At 40.5% G+C, this 25874-nt stretch overlaps 1 pseudogene; it reads right to left on the reverse strand.

Moving 5' to 3' along the window:
- Positions 1–3521: 3521 nt before the first annotated feature.
- Positions 3522–22073, reverse strand: LOC122121756 (annotated as a pseudogene).
- Positions 22074–25874: the final 3801 nt, after the last annotated feature.

The raw sequence follows: 25874 nt of genomic DNA on the forward strand, positions 1-25874 counted from the left end.
GTATATTAAGTAGGTAGTTTCCATTAGGTAACTGATGAAGACACCAACCACTATTCAGGTAGGAAAAGAAGCTTATTTACAGAACTGCCTCCTCCACCCCCCCCCCATCCCCATGGTGGAAAGGCGTGGCCAAAAGGGGGGGAGATCCACCCCCAGGCCAGGACTTATGTAGGCCAGGGACAGGAAGAGGTGTGGCCAGGTGGGGGAAAGATGTGGCCACATTGGATCTGGATGTGACCTCAGGACCTTTGATCAGGTGGGAGGTGTGACCTGGGGAGGGGGGTTAAACTGCTTCCAGGTGTGCTAGTTACCTAGGTAACAGATACTGTGTGGAAACAGCCAAGAGATCTGGAGGTGTCTGCACAGGGCCTGCCATGCCCAAGGCAGACCTTACACTCATTACCTGATTTATGTAACTGTAACCCCTCTGTGCATCACCTTTACAATTAAAAACATTTTTTAAAAAGAATAACCTAGGAGGTTTGGCATGATGTTGCACTACTGGCACCTGAAGTTACCTGACCCTTCCCTTTTGGCCATTAGGGAAGCTTCTTGTACTTGTACTTGGTTCATGCATAGGGAAATCATCCCTAGGGCCGCAGATCTCCTCCCTGCCCCATAGACCTTCTAACAGAGTCTGATTCATAAGTGTGGATATATACACACTGTAAGGCAGGTAGGAATCCTTGGAAGGGTGGCCACCTTTTAGTAAATATAATGTGGATTTCATTATGTTCCTCCATCTTCAGGCAGAATTAAACTTTCATTCCTTTGGAGATAAACTGCTAACAAAGCTGCTATGTGGTTGGATGAGAGACAGTTCCAACCAGCTTGTAACCTTGGGTGTATTGAAGTCTCCTCATTTTGAGGCCCACACTCAAGGAATGAATATCACTAGGTAGATTCTAAGCATATTCTAAGTATATTCTAGCCAATTCAATTTTATTCCTCATTACATTTGTTCTGTTATTGTTGTTTTGGGTTTTGACATATTTCACTTAAAGGAAAAGAATGAACTCCCCATCTGATTTTAACTGAGAGTACTGTTGATACAAATCCTCTAACTTCTTTTTTAGATTTGTATATTTTTCCACCTTTAGATTTCTTTTGGTGCAGGAATTGAAGCCCAGTGCCTTGATTGACAAGCAATCTGCCACTGAGCACACCCCAACCCTAGGTTTCTATCTTTAAAATAAGGAAATCAGACACAAAAGGGGTATTTCCAGTTCTGAAATTACAAGTCCTAAAGTGATCAATTTCCCCTCAGAGAGGGAAATTAATTCATTTTCATCCCTAAAATATCAATCTATTCTTTGAAAGTTAATTACACAATATAGTTGTAATAAGGCCAGTTAAAAGTGGATTGTCCAAATTCTCATACCTGGCAATTGTGGATTCTGGAGTAAAAACAAGTTTGTCTGGATCCACAGGCCCATTTCATTGTATTGTAACTGTGGAGAACAATGACCAGCCAGGTTTTTGTAGAGACACTAATAAAAGACAGAATAGCTGGTAGACCTCTGTTAGATTTTTTACTAACTCAAATTGTTGTTTTTACTAACCCATCTAGAATTAGGTATATTTCCTACATTTTATTAACATTCAGATATTGCAGTATTTGTTCTTCTATTTACAATTTATACTAGAGTTTAAGAGGGGTGTTCCATTTAACAGTCCTGTTGATTGAACTGGTACCTGCACTGTGTTAAGTACAGGGATAGGCTTGTCCTAAGAAGTGTGAGTAAAGTCTAATCTGTATGTGTGTCTGTGTGTCTGTGTGTCTGTCTGTCTGTCTGTGTCCCTTTCTTTCTGTCTCTGTCTCTGCCTCTGTCTGTCTATGTCTCTCTCTCTCTCTCTCTCTCTCTCTCTCTCTCTCATCTCTCCCCCCCCCCTTTTTTTTTTTTGTGCTAGTACCCAGGGCTTGAACTCCTGTCCTGGTACATCATTAAGCTTTCTGGTTTGAGGCTGTTGCCCACACTTCCAGCCATGCTTCTTTCTACCTTATTGGAAATGGAGTATCTCAGCCTACTGAGTAGCTGAGATGTTATTTATTTATTTATTTATTTATTTGTCTATGATGGGGCTTGAACTGAGGGCCTGGGCACTCTCCTTGAGCTCTTTTGCTCAATGCTAGCACTCTACCACTTTGAGCCACAATGCCACTTCTGGTTTTCTGGTGGTTAACTGGAAATAAGAGTGTCAGGAGACTTTCCTGCCCTGGCTGGCTTTAAACTGCAATCATAGATCTCAGCCTCTTAAGTAACAGGCATGAGCCACCACTGCCTGGTCCTAATAAAAATTTAAATCAAGCTAAAATAGATCAATAGTCCTTGAAAATTTTAAGTACAATTCCCTTGAGGAGCTTAAAACAGATTTTCTCACCCTTCCCTTACAACTGTATACTGTGATTATCCCTTTGACAGAAAAAAAAAATGTAACAAGATAAAAAAAAATAAGGAAGAAAAATGCTGAGTTCGATATAAAAAAAGACTGTTAAATAAACTTGTATTTTGCTACTCACATCATCACTAAAAAAGATAAATAGTGAAACTATATGTGCAAGACCTACTAAGATCATACTCTGGTCAATGCTTAGAGAACATACAGGTTTGATATACTCCTTTAATGCATACTCAACTAATTAATATAAAATCTGTGAGCAGAGAGCATATAGTATTTGACAAGAGGGAAGATGATAATTACATTCTGAAGTTTCTTACTGAAAATTCTCAGCATAAAACAAACTTTGCTCTATGCTAACCAACATATCTTTTAACGAGAGCAATGTGAGTCAGCAAGTCTTCTGTCAGGAATCACCAATGCCAAATTACATTGTTTACCCCCAAGAATATTAATTAAAATAAAGTATTTTAAATTCTTTTATCAATTAAGCCAGTGTTGATTAAGATGGATGTATTTTTTAAATGTTTAAAAACTTAGTAATTGAGCAGACAGTCATCTACTGGCAGTTAGCCCTTGGTATCCATTAAGTTAAAAAAGATATATATGAGTGAAAGGTTCTCTGAAATGAATAACATCTTAAAACAGTTACATTTTATTCATCCCAATCTACCTTTATAAAATTAATATATGTTGCTGAATAAGGCAGAAACCATAACCCATTCATTAGATAACACAAAGGATCCGTCAGACCCATCCCAGGGGCCACACAGAGGCAGGCAGGCACAGGAGAAAGATTATTGCAAGGTTTATTAGAGGAGCCATATTTCTCCTGGAGAGAGAAAGCACATGGTGGCCTCCACTATCTAGGTAGCAGCAGAGTCCCGGAGGTAGGAAGAGAGGTAGATGGGAATTCAGGTGGGTCTGGGCAGAGAGAGGGAGTGGTCAGCTGTATGGTGGGAACGCCAGGGCAGGTAGGGGCTGAGGACAAAAGGTGGGCATAATGCTTACATTCCCCACTCTATTGTTTAATAAAAATAGGGGGTACCAGGCCGGGGCAGGGGGTATGGGCAGAGGTCATTTCTTCTGGAGCTACTACCTGCTGTAAAGGGGTGAAGTAGTCAGGGGTTTTGTTGCTCACCCAAGTACCATCCAAGAAGCATCTGCTTGACAGTAGTTGGTAAAGGTCCTTCCTTATGTATAGCAATAGTTACCTAAAATGCAAGACAATTAATAAAAGGCAAAATTGCTGTTAAGGAAAAAATTGTTGTTAGCAGCCCAAGAGAGGAATATGCCATGGAAGGATTGATTCCTGGAAGGAGCTATCGAAGACCTGAAATTGCCTTTTCTGTCTCAGATTGGAGACATAGCATAGTACATGACTCCCAGCATCCTGGAGGAGGGAAATAAGACTTTTCCTGCTTTAGGATCACAGTAACCTGAGGAGGGGGTAGCAGAGATATTTAAAGATACCAGAACCAACGGGTGTCATGGGCTCTTTTGGCTACTTCCTGCTGGACTGGGAACATCAAGGAATCCCCGGAGCTGGAATTTTTAGGGTCTGGGTCTGCGGTGGGCTAGGCAGGGCAGTGTAAGTGATGTCTCCAGTTGCCTATAGGAACAGGATGGCCTTGCCTTGTTCCCAAGTGGTATCCTGGACAGGGGATGTTATCCTGTTGAAAAAGACTTTTGGAAAGATCAGGCATAAAGCTGACAAGGTGACAAGGTCAGTTAACATGAATGACATAAGAGAACACATATTGGCCATGGGCCAGAAAAGTTCCATTTGGGAGTATAAACCCAGTTGCAGCCGATTACAGGCAGGGAGGAATAACTGGACTCGGGGCAAGGAAGGCAGGAAGGCGGTTTCTAGGGACTTTGGGGACCAATTAAGGGAGAGCATAATGGACTGGTTTTCCATTGTCAGGACTGACTTTGTCCTGGGGGGCTCTCAGCATCCATTGCTGGGATAGCTTGTCCCAGTTGGCATTTATAGTTTGGACTCAAGGCCTGGGCACTGTCCCTGAGCACTTCTGCTCAAGGTGAGCACTCTACCACTTTAGAGTCACAATGCCACTTTCAGCCTTTGGCTGGAAACTTAGAGGTCAGTCTCGGGCCCTGCCTCCAGCCCCGCTCTGTGCTGATTAGCTGGGAGATGGAGTTTTAGAGGGATTCTTTGTGCCCTAGATGGCTTTGAACTGCAGCAAAAGGAGTGTTTGTTGCAAAAGCCCTTTTTATTTCCAAGTAAAGCCACAAGGAGATCAATGAGATAGAGGTTACCTATAACTTGTTAACAATCGACTAACAATTACTTGTCAAAGTTTTTAAATAAAGCCCAGTAGATGGTTTTAAACTGGGACTGATTGGCACTCTAAGTGCCGCCATTGCCTCTGGGCAACCTGTTTAAAGTGGTTTATATCTTGGGCTACAGACTGTTTAACAGTCTGGTTTATAAAAAGCATTTTTCTGGCTGGCTGAGGAAACTGATTTAGGCAAATCTCAATAGGGACACAATCTCAGGTCTACAAACATTTTTACTTAACAGATGAATTTATTAAACAATTGTTCTGGTAATTTATCTTTTTGGACTTTAAAGAAACCTTTAAGACAATTTTAATTTTTAAACTTTTCTTTGGGAGGCCATCTATTCCCACAACTTCCCAAATTTTCACAAAGGGGATGCCATTTTTAATCCCTTTTTAAAAAGTCACTTTAATCATGTTAACTTGCGCGTAAGTGCTTCATTGAAACACTGGGCTACACCCTTTACCTCTTGGCCAAAGGTTTAAACCGGCCACATTTTTCTGCATTATGCGTTATGTTTAGGAAATTAGCAGGTTTTCTTAATGTACTAGCACTGTAACATCTCCTTTCCTTTAGAAATACATCCAATTGTAAAATAGCATAGAAGTCAACTTATATCCTTTGCTGATACACCCCTTGTGGTCTAACTTGTGGGGATTAACATTATAGAAACAAACATCTGAGGTGGCTTGTGTTTTACCCCAAATTAGCAGGCTTTTGGTCATGTGTGATGGAACAAGGCTGGAGTCTGGGCGAAGCTGTGGCATCTGTTGTACCTCCTGCTGGTTACCTGCAAACATTTCTGCATCTGTTGGTTAAAGACCTGGTTTTCAATGACTTTTGCAGGCTGGTGCCACTGGTTTCACTCTGGTCCCTTGATATTAAAGGAAGTTGATCGGTGCACAGGAGAGAAAATGGAGAATTAAAACCTCAGCCTTAGTTTACTAGCAATGGTCAGAAGTAAAATATTTAACTCAGCATAGATGGACATAAGGAATGACATAAATCACAGCCAACTTAATTACCAATTTCATTTACTTTGCAAAGGAAAACATCTGTCCTAATTCCTTTTCCAAGGCCTTTTAAAACTCCCTGTTTTTTCTTTGGCTTATAATCAGGTCACAAAGTTTTAAAGCAATTTAGATTAAATCACAACTTCCATTGACAAAGATTTTTTAGTAAGCAGAGTACTTGGTAACCTTGAAACCATACTCATTTACATATAGACAAGTGGAAAGACAGACATGTTTCTGCACAGATTATAAAGTGTGCTTAGATTTTAAAATAAGCTGTTTAAGGTTTTTGGAATTACTTTGCCTAATTATGATGGAACCACGTGGTCAGTTTAAAACAAAACTTTGCCAACAACAAAAAACTTTTAGTAAATGGGAGACAAGAACAGACTTGTGACATGATATAATGGTGCTGCTGGTCAGGTGGGGGGGAGGGGAGTATCAGAATCAAGTTGAGTCGGTGTGGAAATCGAGTTGGCGCGAAATAGCAGCTGAGCTCCCATGATGCCAAGATGGCCATGAGCCACATGGTCAATGCTAGGGAGAGCTGAAGATTTTGACAGTGAGGGTGCATTGCTTCTGGCACACATGGAGCTTCAGGTTCCATCCTCCACACAAAGGCAGAGGAGGGGGTCTCACAAGGGAGGGGGCCTGGAGAGGCTGCAGAGGAAGAGATGCCTCACAGGAGAGGCCACAGAGGAGGAGTTTAAACTTAAACTCACCCATACTTTTACCTTCAGTTATAAGGGAGAGGGAGGGAGGGAGAGAGAGAGAGAGAGAGAGTGTTTTACTTGCCTGAGCGCTCACATAAGTGGAGTTTGAAATTTGGGGCCAAATATGGTCGTAGGGAAATTTAGTTGTGTGTCCTTTCCCATGGTAAGAGATGGTGGAACCAAAACCTGACTGCAAGTGTCCCCAGCAGTGAATTTGGCTCAAAAAGTGGTAAACAACCAGTGGGAAATGTCATCACATTTGTCCACGGCATCCCTCAGCCACAGAGGCCATCAGCTAGATACTTGGCCAAGTTTTTTTTGGGGGGGGGCCCTGAAGCCCCCCAACAGAGGCTTGGAGCCTGCACAGTGAAATCTAAGACTTCACTTACCTGGAAATAGGAAATTAGCTGGTGTTGGGCAGCAGGTAAAGCTCCTCAGTCAGGAAAAATTACTTTGTTGGTCCTCTGGTGATAGGAGTGTAGGATCTCAGGCTAGGTCCCGGGGAAGCTGGTCGGACCCCCATCTGAAGTGGAGTAGGGGAGGCAAATCCACCGGGGAACCTATCCCCGTAGAGCCACCAATGAAAAGATCAATCAAAGGATCCACCACATCCATGCCAGGGGACCACGCAGAGGCAGGCAGGCACAAGAGAAAGATTATTACAAGGTTTATTAGAGGAGCCTTATTTCTCCCGGAGAGAATGCACATGGCAGCCTCCACTATCTAGGTAGCAGCAGGGTCTGGGGGGGTAGGAAGTGAGGTAGATGGGAGTTCAGGTGGGTCTGGGCAGAGAGAGGGAGGGGCCAGCTGTATGGCGAGAACTCCTGGGCAGGGAAGAATTGAGGACCAAAGGTGGGTATAATGCTTACAAACACTGAATCAGATTTCCAACTAATTTACAAGCCTACGCAGTCCACTCTATATCCCCTTGCCAAAACAGAAAAATTTTAAAGCATGACATATGATCAGTGTCTACATAGATTATAGGTCAGTAGTATATCATTTCAAATCCCTCTAACCAGAGAGCATGCTCAGAAACCTACACCCAAGCTTTTCTTTGTCCTTAAATTTGCTTACTCAGAGGAATTTATATACGACTTGTACAGGTGAGCTCTCAAAACAAAAAGAAAAACCAAAGCAGAATAGAGCCAGAAAGAGATGGGAAAAAAAGAGCTGGGGCTGACATTTGAACATTTGCCCTACTCTACAACTGTTGTGTATGCTTCAACAGCCTTTGGCTCTGTTTCTCTGAGGCTTGTTCAAATATTTATGATCCTTTCCAAGGGGCATGAAATACAGCTTGAAATACGACTTCTGATCACATCTCTATATTCTACTTCTCTTCCCATTTCATAGAAAGTCTCTGTGCTAAAATCAGCAGGTTAAAATTATAAGGCAGTTAAAGAAACTCTGGATTCAGAAAGATGGCTCTATCTTGATACTAGTAGTTTTGTCTCTCTGCAATCTATTGCTCAGCACTGGTAAAAAAGAAATATCATAGATTGTATGCCTATTTATGTACCTATCTAGATTTCAAGCAACTGGGAGCAAAATATTTATTTAATCTCAAGTAAAAGAAGACCAATGACTTAGCTTAGGGATGGTTTGGGGGAGGGGAAGGAAAAGAAAATACTGGTAAACCCAAAATAAATGATCAAAAGATTAAAAATGGGGCTGGGAAGGTGGCTCAGTGGTAGAGCGCTTGCCTTGTATGCCAGAGGCCATGGGTTCGATTCCTCAGCACCACATAAGCAAAAAAAGAAAAGGCCGGAAGTGGTGCTGTGGCTCAAGTGGTAGAGCGCTAGCCTTGAGCTGAAGAGCTGAGGGACAGCCCCCAGGCCCAGAGTTCAGGCCCCACGACCAGATCCCCCCCCCCCAAAAAAAAGATTAAAAATGGTGGATAAATAGCACTACCTAGAATCAGAGTAATTATTGTTTTAAAGAGTTAAGATAGAGTGCTATAAACAGAACAACAACTAAGTGTATGCTTCAGAATGAGCAAAGACTAACCAAAACAACACTAATAATGACACAAACTGCCATTTGTTTAGGACTTCCTGACTATAATTCATGTCGCATATTTCTGTGCTACATTGACCATGAGAGATAATTATATTTCTGACAGTTAAGTAACAAATGGTTCACAAAGATAAAGTAACATACCAGCACTGAACATCTGCTAGGTAGCTAAGCCAAGTTCCAACTATCATGGTGACTCAACATTGCCCTGTTCTACCCAAAAAGTTGCTAAGCAGGAAGATCAGGAAGAGCCCTTCCAAGAAACTACAGTGAAACATAAAAGGTTTTGGTGTATCCCTGAGGACAGCTGGAGCCAGAATGTAGAATAAGCAGAAAAAGCCAATGAAGAGGTTGAGATAGATTCCCTTTTAAGAAAGCGAGAAGAATAAATAGAGCATGACTGAGATGGAAGCTTAGGAAATGAGCAGAACCCATCATTTAGAGAGAAAAGAAGCACTTTTCTATGGGACAGAAAGGGGAAGATGAGTCATAAGTAAACCTTAAAGGAAGAAGAAACAGAAGCAAAGAGAAAAACGTTAAGATACATAATTTGTTAAGTATATCAATGCTGATCAGTAAGTGCTATAGAAATAAAGCAGAGAGGGGGAGTTCTCAAGATGGCGACGGGGCAGTAGGGAAACGCCACAGCTCTCTCCAACCAAAAAGAGAGTTCGAGTTCCAACCTTTAATCTCCCCAAGAGACCGACAACAACAAAAAGACGAACACTCAGAGAAAAACCAGAGGTGGAAAATAACAAAAAAAGAAAGAGAGGAAAAGAAGAATTTCAGAACAGAGAAGAGCGAAGACCCCTCCCCCAACCTTTACTGGCCGCGCGGCAGTGCGCCAAGCCGCCGGCCAGCCGGCCCGGCGGGGGCTGCCGGAGCCACAGAGACACAGGGGGCTGCTTGCAGATCACCAGGTACCGGATTGCAGAACAGCAGATCGCCAGGAACAGAGAAACCTACCAGCCGGGAGTCTCCAGGAGGATCCCACCCCACCCATCACTCTCCACCGGAGCGGAGAGGCTCCATCCCGCCAAAGCCGCCCGGCACCAGCAGCGCCACAAAGGGACCTGTCGCGATCGCAACGACCCGGCGGGGGGCCGCCCAACCCAGCCCGCAACCACCCCAACTGAACTCGGACTGCAACAACAACTGACGGACTGCAACAACAACTGACGACCTACAGGGTGAGTACCCATCAGGGGACAGGGAATCCATCAAGGGAGACCAGAGCTGGAGGGAATCCCCAGACCCTGACCTAGACTCCCTACCCCAACACCCGGACCACAGGACCCACTAAAACTGGGAACTGTTCGAGAGCCCCACCAGCCGGTGGAGCACACTCTGCTGGCCAGGCCAGAGCAAGAGCGCCCCGGGAAGGGAGCTTAAATGCTCAAGCCAGGAACAGTGCCCCTGGGTCAAGACTACCAACAGTAGAAGAAATTTGAACTGTGTCCTCCAGGCTGCATAACCAAGGTGGTATACACATTAGCACAGGCCTAACGAGCGCGCTCCAGGCTGGGGCCGGAACCAGGCCAGGGGACCGGCGCCTGAACAAAGCAAAAAGGGTCAGAAGTGGGGCTGTGGCTCAAATGGTAGGGTGCCAGCCCTGAGCTGAAGAGCTGAGGGACAGCACCCAAACCTAGAGTTCAAGCCCACAACCAGCCCAAAACAAACAAAAACACATCAGGAGCCCATAGCAGACTCCAGTATTTGGGAGAGTGCATCCAGAGCATCTGATCTTCCCAAGAGCACCCGCAGGAGCAAACACAAGCAGTCTAAGCTGCTCAACCCTTCCAAAGGCGGGAATTGCTACAGCAGAGAGCTGAGAATCCTAAGTGAATAGCAGCTGGAAATAGGCTCCCAACAGAATCCAGATCAGACACAGACTCTCTCTACCAATAGAGAATCAGCAACCAAGCAAAGACAGACACACCAAAACAAGATTGAAGAGCAGTCTCCTGAACCCCCATGCGAAAATCACAGAGAAAAATCACAAGGTTTACCACTACCCAGGACAGCAAGCTCACCTCAAAAGCCAGCAGCCACGCAGGGGAGAGCCCCAGTGGGAGCAAAGCAGGAATGGAAGACAAAAACTACATCCAAGGGTTGCTGGAGGCAATGACTCAAGAAATAAAGCGAGAAATGGATCAGAAATTGAAAGAGCACAAGGATGAACTATCAAAAGATATACAGGATATCAAACAAAAATTGGATGCAAAAATAGAAGCTGCACAAACCTCAGTAAGAAGTGAGATAAACGCCAAATTAGAGGTAATGCATACTGATATCACCTCATTGAGAGGTGAGATCAGTACTCTGAGAACCAACATTGAATCCATAAAGGGATCCATTTCCATCATGCAAACCACAATAGAAGCCACGGTCAACAGAGTGAATGAAATGGAAGGTAGAGTGTCAGATACAGAAGACAGAATACACCAACTGGACCAAAAAGTGACAGATATGGAAAAATCACTCAAATTAAACCAAAGGGAAATCCAAGAGCAAGCAGATAATGCTAAAAAATTTAACCTTCGCATAATCGGAGTGGACGAAGGTGAGGAATTCCAGAGCAAGGGAATGCAACACCTATTTAACAAGATAGTCAATGAAAATTTTCCCCACCTCAAAAACGACCATCTTAACTACATCACAAAAGCTTATCGAACACCCAACAAGCAAGATCCCAGGAGAAACACTTCTAGGCACATAATAGTAACAATGATGGATCTGAATAATAAGGAAACAATCCTGCATGCAGCAAAAATGAAGAAGGAGCTATACTACAACGGGAAAAAAATTAGAATCACTGCAGATCTCTCCACACAAACAATGAATGCAAGAAAAGCCTGGGAAAGCACCATACGAGCCCTGAGAGCCAATAACTGCCAACCCAGACTGATATACCCGGCAAAGCTAGCATTCACATTCGATGGAGAACTGAAAACTTTTAATAGCAAAGAAAAACTAAATGAATACATAAACATTAAGCCAGCATTACAAAGAATTCTAAGAGGGGGGACACAACCTGAAGAAAGCAACCAGGAACTGGGACCTGCCCCAAACAGGCATTACTCAAAGTCTAACTGAGCAAGCACAGGAGGAAAGGAAAGAAGAAAAACTTAGGAAAACGGAATGGCAGGGACAAAATGCATCTCTCTATACTTTCTCTTAATATAAATGGGCTGAATTCGCCAATTAAAAGAAAACGAACTGAGGACTGGATCAGAAAACAAGACCCATCCATCTGTTGCCTTCAGGAGACCCACCTCTCAGCCAAACATACAAACAAACTCAGAGTGAAGGGGTGGAAAAGGATCTACCAATCAAATTCCCCCAATAAGAAAGCAGGTGTAGCTATCCTGATATCTGACAAAATAAACTTTTCATTAAAATCAGTACAGAAAGACAAGGACGGACATTACATATTAATAAAGGGAACAATCCAAGAGGAGGATATAACCATCATCAACTTATATGCCCCAAATATCGGTGCACCCAGATATGTTAAACAAATGCTCTCAAACTTACAGAATAAAATAGATCCCAATACGATAATACTAGGAGACTTTAACACGCCACTCTCACCAAAGGACAGGTCTACCAACCAGAGGATTGGCAAAGAAGCTACCGAATTAAGTGAGGCCATACTTCAAGCGGAATTAACTGACATCTACCGAGTATTTCACCCTAAAACAACACAGTACACATTCTTCTCAGCAGCTCATGGAACTTTCTCCAAAATAGACCATATCATAGTTCATTCAAGGAACTTAAGCAAATACAAAGGGATCGACATAATCCCCTGTATCCTATCTGACCACAGTGGAATCAAGCTAGCTCTCAATAACAAAGCATACCGCAGAAATTTCTCTAATACATGGAAATTGAACAGCACACTCCTTAACAAGGCCTGGGTAACAGAAGAGATCAGAGAAGAAATAAAGCATTTCCTAGAACTCAATGAAAATGAAAACACCTCACAAAGAAACTTGTGGGACACAGCAAAAGCAGTCCTGAGGGGCAAATTTATTGCCCTCAGTGCCCACATCAAGAGAATGGAGACAGACCAAGTAAATAATCTCATGTTGCAACTAAAACAGCTAGAAAAACAAGAAAAAATGGGACCTAAAGCTACTAGACGAAGCCAGATAACCAAATTGAGAGCAGAGATTAACCAATTAGAAAATCAGAAAACCATAACCAAAATAAACCAAACAAAAAGCTGGTTCTTTGAAAAAATAAACAAAATTGATGGCCCGTTGGCAAGATTAATTAAAAAAAGAAGAGAGGAAACCCATATTAATAGGATTAGGGATGCCACGGGAAACATCACAACACGTACCCAAGATATCCAAACAATTCTAACAGACTACTTTCAAAAGCTATACTCTCTAAAGGAAGAAAATCTGGCGGAAATGGATGCATTTTTAGAGAAATACAAGTTACCCAAACTGAGCAAAGAAGAAGTTAACCAATTAAATAAGCCAATATCCTATAATGAGATACAGGAAGCTATCAAAAGTCTTCCAACAAAAAAAAGCCCAGGACCAGATGGATTCACAGCAGAATTCTATAAGACCTTTAAAGAAGAACTAATACCCATACTCCTCAAGCTCTTCAGAGAAACAGAGAAGGAGGGAGCTATCCCAAACTCATTCTACGAAGCCAATATCACACTCATCCCCAAACCAGGCAAAGACCCAACCAAAAAGGAGAATTACAGGCCAATCTCCTTGATGAACACAGATGCAAAGATCCTTAACAAGATTCTAGCTAACAGAATCCAGAAACACATAAAAAAAATAATACACTATGATCAGGTAGGCTTCATCCCAGAGACACAGGGATGGTTTAACATACGTAAGTCAATAAATGTAATCCAGCATATCAACAGAGCCAAGGTCAAGAATCACATGATTATCGCCACAGATGCAGAAAAGGCCTTTGATAAAATTCAACATTCATTCATGCTAAAAGCTCTGGAGAAAATAGGAATAGAAGGAACATTTCTAAAAACAATAAAAGCCATTTATGACAGACCAATAGCCAATATTATACTTAATGGGGAAAAGCTACAACCAATCCTCCTAAAAACAGGAACAAGGCAAGGATGTCCACTGTCTCCACTCCTCTTCAACATAGTCCTAGAACCCTTAGCCAGGGCAATAAGGCAAGAAAAAGACATTAAAGGGATCCGCATAGGGAAAGAAGAAGTGAAACTATCCCTTTTTGCAGACGACATGATACTATACCTCCACGATCCCAAAAACTCCATCCCCAAACTTTTAGAAATCATAAGTCACTTCGGCAAAATAGCAGGATACAAAATAAACCCACAAAAATCAGTTGCCTTCCTATACACTGATAACGCACAGGAAGAGAGGGAAATAAAGGGAGCAACCCCATTCACAATAACCTCCCAAAAAATAAAATATTTAGGAATTAACCTAACCAAAGATGTAAAAGAACTATTTAATGAGAACTATAAAAAGTTAAAGAAAGAAATTGCAGAAGACACTAGGAAATGGAAAGACCTCCCATGCTCCTGGATAGGCCGACTTAATATAGTAAAGATGGTGATACTTCCAAAATTAATATACAAATTCAATGCAATTCCTATTAAAATCCCAATGACGTACATCACTGAAATACAGAAAACAGTCCAAAAATTTATATGGAACAACAAAAGACCTAGAATAGCCAAAACAATTCTAGGGGATAAAGACAATATGGGAGGGCTATCCATGCCGAACTTCAAACTCTACTACAGAGCTATAATCACAAAGACAGCATGGTACTGGCACAAAAACAGACCCGAAGACCAATGGAACAGAATAGAAGATCCAGATATAAATCCACAGGCCTACAGCCAGCTGATATTCGACAAAGGAGCCAAAGACATACAATGGAAGAAACACAGCCTCTTCAACCGCTGGTGCTGGGAAAACTGGGCAGCCACATGCAGAAAACTAAAAGTGGACCCCAGCCTATCACCATGCACCAACATCAACTCAAAATGGATTAAAGACCTTAACATTAAACCTGAATCTCTGAAACTACTGCAGGACAGAGTAGGAGAGACACTTGAACTAATAGGCACAGGAAGGAACTTCCTGAACAGAGTCCCAGGGTCACAACAAGTTGGAGAGAGACTCGACAAATGGGACTACCTTAAAATAAAAAGCTTCTGCACAGCTAAATCTATCGCAACTAAGCTAGAAAGACAACCAACTAATTGGGAAAAAATATTTACCAGCAATATATCAGACAAGGGGTTAACATCCTGTATATACAGGGAACTCAAGAAACTAATCCCTCCCAAACCTAACAAACCAATTACTAAATGGGCAAGGGAACTAAAGAGGGACTTCTCAAATGAAGAAATAAAAATGGCAAAGAAACACATGAGGAAATGTTCATCATCCCTGGTGGTGAAGGAAATGCAAATAAAGACAACCCTGAGATACCACCTTACCCCAGTCAGAATGTCCCACATCCACAAATCAGCCAACGACAAATGCTGGAGGGGATGTGGAGAAAGAGGAACCCTATTACACTGCTGGTGGGAATGTACACTTATACAACCACTTTGGAAAGCAGTCTGGAGGGTCCTTAGAAAGCTAAAGATTGACCTCCCTTACGACCCAGTCATACCACTTCTAGGCATCTACCCTGAACAACAGGAACCAATATACAAGGACACGTGCACCTCCATGTTTATTGCAGCACTGTTCGCAATAGCTAGGATATGGAAACAACCTAGGTGCCCCACCACAGATGAATGGATCCAAAAATTGTGGTATCTATACACAATGGAATATTATGCAGCCATTAGAAATGACAAAATAATGGCATTTGCAGGGAAATGGATGGAGCTAGAAGGAATCATGTTGAGCGAGGTAAGCCAAGAACGAAGAGACAAACGGTACATGGTCTCCCTCATAAGTGGATGCTAAATCCAAAAGGTTAGTGATACGACAAAACTAACAGGACTTAAGAAACAAAGAACTCCCGCTCATCTGGTTGAACCACTACTAAATATCCTCATGCTGCTGATCACAAATATGGTATATAACATGTGAACACTGTTATATATTACAGACTGTGGTAGACAATTTGCTCCAGGGAAGTTAGAATGAACTTGTGACTTTGAAATCATGTAATCATTTAATCACAATCAAAAAAAAAAAAAAGAACCTCGGGGAAGGGAGGGAGGGAGGGAATGGTAGGGGGAAAACAATGGAGGGGGTAACAATGTTCAAGAGGAAGTGTACTCATAACCTCACTCATGTAACTGTGACCCTCTGTATAGTAGCTTTACAATAAAAAAAAAAAAAAAAAAAAAAAAAAAGAAATAAAGCAGAGAATAAAGAAATGGATGAAGGGTTAACAGCTTTTAGAATTTTTGCTTATAGACTCATTTGCTGCAAAAAAAAAAAAAAAACAAGAGATATGCATATCAATGTCCATGTCTCCTTGAGAAATGTCAAAGAAAGTTGGATGAAGGGACAAAAGAAAACATGTTCAGGCAACTTTGTGCATCAGCAGAGGAAGACTAAGCATGACTGTAGAATCAGGCAATCAGGGGAAACTTATCTTCCCATCCATAAGGGACAGGTTAAGAGCTGGAGTTGCTATATTGAGATGTTGGAATGTGTTTGACAAAGCATATGTGAAAGATAAGCGGGCTCAGAGGCAAATGTGTTTCAGTGGAGTTGGCACATTCAGCAGCTGCTATTATTGCTCAAAAATGTTCAGTGCCCCTCTCGAGGAAGATTATACTATTTCCAGCCTCTATAAATCACTTTGACCATGTGACTTGCTACTGTCAATGGCATGTGAGCAGCAGGGACATGTCATTTATGAGCAGCCCTCTGCAGTTCACTGGCTCTTCCTTTTCTCCTGCCAATGTTTCAGTTAGGAGTGACTCTACTAACTCAGGGTTTTCAATAAAAATTATATGGAGAAGAGTTATAGTATACCTGTTATTAACTTGTAACTTAAAAGAACAAAGAAATCTTTCTGGTTATAAATGTCTTAAGATTTGACAGTCATTTGAAACTGCAGCATAAACCTATGTTATTTGCAGAATACAAGTTAGATATTGCATGTTAGAAGAAGTAATGGCAAAGAATCAGGGGCTGATTGTAGGTTTTGTTTTAAGCTAGAGAAATATGGGAATGGAAGTCACAGATGAACTGGATATTTTTAGTGAAGATGAATTTATAAAAGCATTAAACAAAGCAAAGGATATAAGCTTACCTAACTCAGGTTGCGGGGCTGGGAAGGTGGCTCAGTGGTAGAGCGCTTGGCTTGCATGCCTGAGGCCCTGGGTTCAATTCCTCAGCACCACATAAGCAAAAAGAAAAACCCCAGAAGTGGCACTGTGACTCAAGTGGTAGAGTGCTAGCCTTGAGCTGAAGAGCTGAGGGACAGTGCCCAGGCCCAGAAGTTCAGGCCCCATGACCGGACCCAAAACAAAACAAAACAAAAAAAAACAAAAACCTAACTCAGGTTGCCTGAACCCATTGGACTTTAATAAACAAAGGCTGCATCCAGGCAGAATTCCACTCCAGGCTATACCTTGTCCAGTCAAAGTGTTTATAGATATTGAACAAGGAATTAACAGCTCAGTCTTTATTTATTTTTTAATCTACACTAATGATTCAGGAATCTAATCCAGTCTCATGACTTTAAAACATTACATGTTGATGATTTACAAATATATAGTTTAATCCTGATCTTCCCAGCAACTCTAAACTACCATATACCTATCATTCATCTCAACATTGAAATTTTTTGAAAACTATGAAAGTTTGAAATATACATTAATTATATCAATGCTTCTGAACATTTCCAAAAATGTGGAATCCTTTTCTAACATCAAAAAATGAAATTTTTCAGGTGCTGGTGGCTCATGCTTATAATCCCAGCGACTCAGGGCTGAGAACTCAGGATCACACTTCAAAGCTAGTCTGGGGAAGAAAGAACACAGAAGTAAAGTTGAGGGACAGTGCCCAGGTCCTGAGTTCAAATGCTGAACAAAGAAATTTACAGGAGGCAGTTATACCTATAGAAATCGAGCCATAGCATAAATACCCATGACTTTACTTAATCTTTACTTCACTTTAAGTTTATATTTCACTCACAATCATATAAATTTTAAAAATCATTTTATATAATTATATAATTGCTAAACTTCCCAGGATCCAAGTCCCTATAGCTGCAAAACAGATAATATCATTAAATTCATATACATCCCCATGCATTCAAAACATAGCCCACTATGTCAACTCTGTGTTAGTTAACACAGCCTAGATGACCTGCTTGTTCTTTCTCTTAATTTGTATACTTACAGAGATTTCTATTCAATACTCAGAGTATTGAAATTCACAATTGAGAAAACAAATTCTCTTGTTTATTCCTTTGGGCTCCTTTATCAGTCATATCTTGTGATTTCCTAGTGGAAATCTTATATCTGTTTGTAACTACTCACATTCTAACTGCAGTTTAAAAGGTCAAATAGCAGAAAGCATCATACAGGCATACCCACACGCCATTCAACTGTCTTGATTTTGCATGTGATTTTTTTTACACTGTGATGTTTTAAGCAAATATTCAACCTTTGCCTACTTCATTTCGCATTATGCAAAATAATAAAAGAGCAACTAACGTGGTCCCCACAACACACTTCTTAGAAAAATTAAGATGGCCCTGCCAGCAATAAATAGGATGAAGAATCAGTATGCAAAAAACTAGAAGCACGGAGACCATTTTGGAGATAGCTAATGAGAGCAGTCACAATGGAATGTCCAAAAGCCTCTGGGGTAAATTCTTTAGGACTTGGAACCAAAAGCATAAAAAGAGCAAGGGAAAAGATAATATTAAGATAATTCTCAATTTCTATCTTTGTGTAGACCGTGATATATTAAAAGCATGAGAAATGAAAGAAGGGGGTGTTTGGGGACATATGGGTTCAGCTGGTTTGTGTTAAAAGTTCCTGAGAGGCATGCAGCAGAAAGTTGAACATAAAGATAAAATTCTCACGACCTGATCTAAATCATAGCATGAGTCAAAACCATTTACCAAGATTTTTATTTCCTAAGAATGAGGAAAAGCAAAGGCAATTCTACAGATTTTTTTTTGGGGGGGTCCAGTCGTGGGGCCTGAATTCTGGGCCTGGGCGCTGTCCCTCAGCTCTTCAGCTCAAGGCTAGCTCTACCACTTGAGCCACAGTACCACTTCCGGCTTTTTTCTTTTTGCTTATGTGGTGCTGAGGAATCGAACCCAGGGCCTCATGCATGCAAGGCAAGCGCTCTACCACTGAGCCACCTTCCCAGCCCCTCTATAGAATTTTATCTCTAAAGTGTTCCTGAAGGTGTACAACCCCCATCTTAGATGCAGGATAGAAATCTGAATTGGTGGCATGTTTGGTACAATAAGGCATGTTTTGCTATCAGATCTAAGGTCAAATTCTAGTTCTGCCAAACTGTGAATTGAGCAAAATAAGCAAATTTTTGAGCTCTATGAAGGAATAAGATGCTAATAATAGCCTTTCATGATTGTTGTAAGAACTAATTGAGATAAAGAAGATAAAGACATAAATGTAATAGCTGACATAAAATAACTATTCAAAAGTGGTAGATTTGGTAGCCATCAGCATATTTGGAGAGTGGAAACAATTACCATCAAGAATAAAAGTGGTTGGAATTAAAAGCCAGGTTTCAGAAGTTCCAATATTTAAAAAGTAAGTAAAGCATGATCAAGCAAACACACCATAAAAGAGAAAGCTCATGGCCGGTAATGAACTAGAATCTGAGCAGGAAAGTGCTCTAATAGTGATAGGCCAGGTAAGTAGCATCAATATAGAAAGTAAGGGAATTCTATCACTGGACTGGAAAATGGGGGATCCATTGCAAACTGAAGAAAACTTTCATTTTTATTTTTGTTTTCTTCTAATATAAACTGCTCTATCACACCTATTTCCAGAATGGATTTCAAACTAATTACTCAAATATAAATACAAAGCCAAAGCAAGTTGAAGTGATGGTTTTTTAAATTATCCACCACTCAGGACTACATAAAACTAGTTCCACTGAAGTGTGGAGAATTGGGAACCGACTATATGAAAAGATTAGCCAAGAGATGAAAAGAAATATTAAAAGGTTATTTGCTCCTAATGGTAGTGATGAAAAAATATAGCTATACACAGCATGTGGTAGCCTACTGTGAGAGCCTTAGCATATATTCTGTTTTTTTTCTAATTGTAGTTATATACAATTCCAAAGCAAATGCTTCCTAGGAATTTCAATCAAGCCAGCCAATCAGTAATACCTCTGAGGACAGTATGACAAACATTAAATAGGCAAAGTAGATAACATAAAACAAATCAAGGACAGAGATGCTCTTTAACTTGTATGGAGGAGAGGAGATAAAACTGAAACTTTTGGGGGGAAAAGTCACTAAAAGTAACACAGTTTTACTGCTATTTTTTTCTTTAAAAAACATTAAAACAGCTAACCTGTTCTAAAACAAGATGTATTTTGTGAGTTTTTCCTAATCTCCTATGGCTTCTAAGGTCAGAGCCACAGCTCAGAGAAATTATTTGTGTATGACATTTATTATGAACTAGTTAATTAACAAAAGGTAAAATTATTCAAATTTGAATGATTTTTCCTACATACTAATAACAATGCAAACAAATTATATATAAATTACCAGGTACACAATGAAAAGTAGTGAACTATTACATGCATGTGTATGCGTATATGTGTGTGTGTATGTGTAGTGTGTGTGTCACAATGTGCCCATTAGTTACTGGTTATACTTAATAAAACATAAGAAATAGAAATGTCACATTTTCATGCTAAAAATAATTCAATTGAAATGCTCTCAAAGCATGACTCTTTACTAAATAGATGTCTATCTAGCTTCTTTTCTGACTTCAATCAGATCAAGTAATTATGTGTTTTTATAATTATTTTCTTATTCCATAAGTCCATAAAGTCCAAGTACTCATATGAATCAGGCTAAGTAAACTACATTTGGAGCACTCTCCTTACTAAGGCACTAGAATATTAAATGGCAGAAGGATCTAGAAATAGCATTATTAGCAAGACTAGGATGTTGAATAATGATAAAAATTGATCCATGGCACTTCTGTTTCACAATGGCAGATGTGGCTTGGTGGGGGATAGTGTCATCATTAGTCTGAGATGAAAAGCTTGATTATCTAGATTCATCATGTGCTTTACAGGTACTCTAGTCACAATGTTCTCTACAGGTACTCTAGTCACAATGTTCTCATGATATACCTTGATATCTATCTGATAGCTGGTTATAGTTCAACTTTTGGACCATGACCTTCAAAACTTTTACGATCATCTTTTGCATTTTTCTGCTTCTCAACATAAATAATTTGGGGGGCTGGGAAGGTGGCTCAGTGGTAGAGCACTTGCCTTGCATGCCTGAGGCTCTGGGTTCGACTCCTTAGCACCACATAAGCAAAAAGAAAAAATCTGGAAGTGGCGCTGTGGCTCAAGTGGTAGAACACTAGCCTTGAGCTGAAGAGCTGAGGAACAGTGCCCAGGCCCGGAGTTCAGGCACCATGACCGGACCCCCCCCAAAAAAATAAATAAATAAATAATTTGGACAACATCATGGTGTTTCTGTTGCACTGGGGGAGGGAACACAGGCTTCTCAGGCTTGGGAGATTTAGCTACTACTGCTCTGAATTGTTTTTTTCTTTTTTAGCATAGGGATCTGCTGTTCTACTTTTGCATTTTTTTTTCAATCTACACGATCCATACTCAGTTTTAATCATTCTTTTGAAGGCATTGAAAAGTAAACATTTTGATCATCTGTAACATGGTTGCTTAGGGATTGGAGAGGAGAGAGCACCATGTTTGCTTCCAAATGATGGATCATTCCTAGCATCTGCAGAAGATCTCACCCCTTTTGGGAGTGTGTGCACTAACTGAAATTGGGAACCAGATATCTGCTCCAGATGTGGTCACTTTGATTCCAATAAATCATGATCCAGCAGGAATGGGCCTGTGGGAAACTGTTATCCAGTTCTCCTTTCTGAAGGCCTGTCAGAACCTGGGTAAAATTCTAAAAGCAGGGAAGGTCCTCTTCAAAGTTGTTGCTGTTGCTACTGTTGGGATGCCTGTCTAACTCCAAGATGAGAAGAGTGGTACTGAGGGTCAAATTCCTGCTTGTGGTGGGGTAGGAGAGTAACAAGTTTGTTCTGTGCCGAAATGCTCCCTGGTTGGGAGGACAGCCTGACCTCGATGTTATCTGAAAAGAGGTCCTCACTGGACTGTGAGATCAGTCCAAGAATCAAACATATTTCTACAAAACCACCTCGATCTGGCCACCGTGTGGCAACACTCACCCAGCCCATTCCAATACTCCTCCCCTCTGCTGCTTCACCTCGATTGCCATTTTGACCCAGCGCCTCTCCCTCCTGAAGACCAATTTTGAGGAGAACTATTCTATCTCCATCTGTTAACACTAACCCTTGAGAGCTGACATCTAAAGTTGACCTTTTAAACACTTCTGTGACCAGAAGCCGTTTGTAATTTCTACTAGTATCTAAGGATTGCCATATCATGCCTCTAAACTATTAATGCATTTATCTTAAATAAATCGACCATGAAAAGTGGTAGTCAGAGTACCTAAAGAGACAAAAGACCTTAGACTTCATGAAACTCATTTTAAAAAAGCTGTATTTTATGCCTCCTTGGACATATGGCTGAGTATAGTCTTACAGCAGTTTTCAATAACTATAATTTTCTAAGAAATAGTCCAGGGAAGTTCATTGGGGTGATCTTCACTCTTAAACTATGACACATTCTTCGATCATCTATGGTATAGTTTAGATAAGCAATAAAGTCCTTTTCAAAATTCTGAGTCTGAGAATCATTTTGCACAACAATTTGGTTATAAAACAAAAGTTTTGTTTGCATATGAAACAAGATCTTGAAAATAATGGACATGAGTTGTAGGCAAGGATGATGTAAGCTAGGCAGGACTCTTGCATACTTTACTCTCTAAATCGCTTTAAATCTCCTATGCTCATTGGGGTGGTAAGTTTCATCCCCAAGTTTGTTTCTATCCCCAAAGACTGTTTCTAAGTCATTAAAAAAACTATCTGTTGCTCCTACATATTAGATCTTTGCTAGATGACTCCTTGAGCATAATACTTAGATTAGTTGATGCTTTGTCTAGGTCAGGTTTTCTGTGGGTCTTCCTTGATCCAAGGTTTAGGGAAGTACTCCACTCTTGCCACATGCCTGTTAGTGTGTTCTCATCTTCAAAACAACTTTCATAACTATTTCGGACCTTTTCACGCTTATTTTTTTCTCTGTGCTATCAAGCTTATTGGTGGTATGCAGATTTCACAAAGCCCTTCAAAAAACTACTACTTGTCTAGTTTGCTGGAATATTAAAAATGAATATCCACAATTGCTTAAAGATAATGCTAATCACATTCAAGCACAATGTAGGAAGATCATTTCATATCTTCTTTTGTTTTACTCACAAACTTATTCTACTCCTTTGCCTCTACCATAAAAATATGAGCCCAAGTTCATCCACTTTTTTCTAACCTCTCTATTGCTATCGCTCTGATTCCGATGACTAGTATCTCTCCCCGGAGTAATTTTCAATACCTTGGTTTTGTCTTCCATCTCTTAAGAATCAGTTCTCTGTAGAGTTACTCAAGAAATCTTTTTTTTTTTTTTTTTTGGTCCGGTTGTGGGGCCTGAACTCTGGGCCTGGGTACTGTCCCTCAGCTCTTCAGCTCAAGGCTAGTGCCCTACCACTTAAGCCACAGCTTTTTGCTTATCTGGTGCTGAGGAATCGAACCCAGGGCCTCAGGCACTGAGCCAACTTCCCAGCCCCATCAAGAAATCTTTTAAAAGAGTGAATACAATCATATCCCCTGGCTTCAAACCTTCCGTTGTTCTTCCCACTGTATTTAAAATAGAATACACACTACTTATCCAGGACATGCCTGAGTCAGTGTACACTTGATGTCTCTCTGACTATATCTCCTAGTTAGATTCCCTTGGCTACAAAGTTGGTACAGTGGCTACACAAACAAACCCATTTCTGTCTTAACTCTTTCACACTTGCTACTCCCTCTCTCTGGAGTATTCTTTCTCATGATCTCCCTGCTTCTCCTGTGATTTTTTATTTCCACTTCAATGTCATTTCCTTGTGAGGTCTTCCCTAATCTTGTCACTCAAAGAAGATCTTTTCTCCTATCATTGTCAATTTCATTCTCCTAACACAGTCTTTGCTCTTAACACTATCTAAATGATAGTCTTTGCTGGATTAACTAGTGTCTACCTACCACCACCTCCAGAATGTTGCCTTCATACATTCTTGAATTTTTTTTTCATTTTCCTGAATGCGAGGACATTTTTTTATTATTCATTTTTTTGAGTGAGGGTCTTGCTATGTAGCCTTAGTTGGATTTACTTGAGATCTTCCTGTGTCTACCTCTTAAATACTGGGATTACAGACCTGAACCCTAGCACCTGACTTTAAGAAATTTTATTCATACTCAGAACAAGATTGAAACCCTCCAAGCCTTGTGTAAGTGATAGCTATCTACCTTCTTCCCTTACACTTCATCTCATTCCAATTCCTTGCTGATTATTCATAAAATACACTAATCTACTCTCTTCATACATTAACTGCTTTTCTTGCCATAGTCCCTATGGTTAATTGTGCCACAAACTTTGCTCTTGCTTTTTCTTCCACAGGCCTACTCTACCCTCTTATCTTGGCATGACTAGCTCCTCTGTGTTGTGAGCATGCAGCTCCGCTGTCACCAGTGCACTGACAGATGTAGAAGATTCAGAATAAAATCTTTGGCTCAGGGGAGGCGGTATGGAGAACGGGGTGGGGGAGGAGATGGGAAGGGATGGTAGGGGAAACAAAGGAGGAGGCAACAATGCTTGTTAAGAAATGTACTCATTACCTTACTCATGTAATTGTAACCCCTCTGTACGGTATTTTCACAATTGAAAAAAAAAAGTAAAAGAACTAAGTACTTGTCACCATCTAGTGGTATCTACTGATAATAACAGGGACTAGTCTCCTCAGGTTTGCTACAGAAAATATGTATACCCGTGACCTAATGACAAATTCTGGCTGGACCCAGTGAAAACTAGTTATAATAATAAAACAAATTGGGGCTGGGAAGGTGGCTCAGTGGTAGAGCGCTTGCCTTGCATGCCTGAGGCCCTGGGTTCGATTCCTCAGTACCACATAAGCAAAAAGAAAAAAGCCGGAAGTGGCGCTGTGGCTCAAGTGGTAGAGTGCTAGCCTTGAGCTGAAGAGCTGAGGCACAGAGCCCAGGCCCAGAGTTCAGGCCCCATGATCAGATCCAAAAACAATAATAATAATAATAAAACAAATTAATGTTGACATAGTTTCTATATAATCCTACTAATCTCACTTTGTGAATCACTTTTTTAGCTTGAAAGTTGTATGCACCCTTCCAAACATCCATCACAAAAACTGTTGTCTTGGTAATCATTGATGAGAATATACATGAAAGATGACTTTAGAAAGACCTTAAAATTTTAGCCATCACTGAAAGATACACTAAACAATTGGTTTTCAGAGCTCATAAGTCAGTCTACAAGTGATATAAGAGCATTTTAATTGGTCAAGTTTTACAATAACTTGTGAATCCATGGCCATTAGGCTAGAAAACAAAACACTGAACTAAATTCTCACCTCCTTCATCATCCTAACACAGTGTTGCAACATGATTTTCAAGGTCCTAGTTTTATCTTCATAGCTGCCTTCTTTTATAAAAATACTAAAATTAATCTCACTATCTTGTTGATATACAAATAGGTTAGTATTATATATTGAATATTTTCTTTACCTGAAAGTTCTGTTTTTCTTCCAGTTTTAAAGAAGAAATAAAAACACGCTCATTGTGCATCCTGCTGCTCTTCCCAGATATAAGAACTATTCAGGTCATTGTATACAATAATTACTTCATTGTTTATTAGCCAATAATATCCATTCCTTCAAGCCAGTATTCAAAAGGGATTCTTTTTCAGTATTTGAAATGCAGAACTGAAAAAGTAGAACTTCTGATCTTTTCTTTGCCCTATCTAGTGTCTTTCATGACATGCTGATTGCTTCCAAAATGCAATGCAACAGTTTAAAAAAACAGGAGGAAAAATTCAAGAATAGAATTTTAAATGTCCAGATATAGCATATTGCCATTCTCGTTGGTTGAATCAATTTGAATAAGCATTTTTCTTGGTTTCATTTACATCATGTATAAACTCATGGCCAGTCCATCACTAGATGCATTTCAGTTTAAGCAAACCACATCCCTGGGAATAGTGGGAAGCAGATCTGGAAATGTGAAGAGGTG

The sequence above is a fragment of the Dipodomys spectabilis genome, unplaced genomic scaffold (assembly GCF_019054845.1).
Source record: "Dipodomys spectabilis isolate Male_0828 unplaced genomic scaffold, ASM1905484v1 ptg000197l, whole genome shotgun sequence".
In the NCBI taxonomy this organism is placed as follows: Eukaryota; Metazoa; Chordata; class Mammalia; order Rodentia; family Heteromyidae; genus Dipodomys; species Dipodomys spectabilis.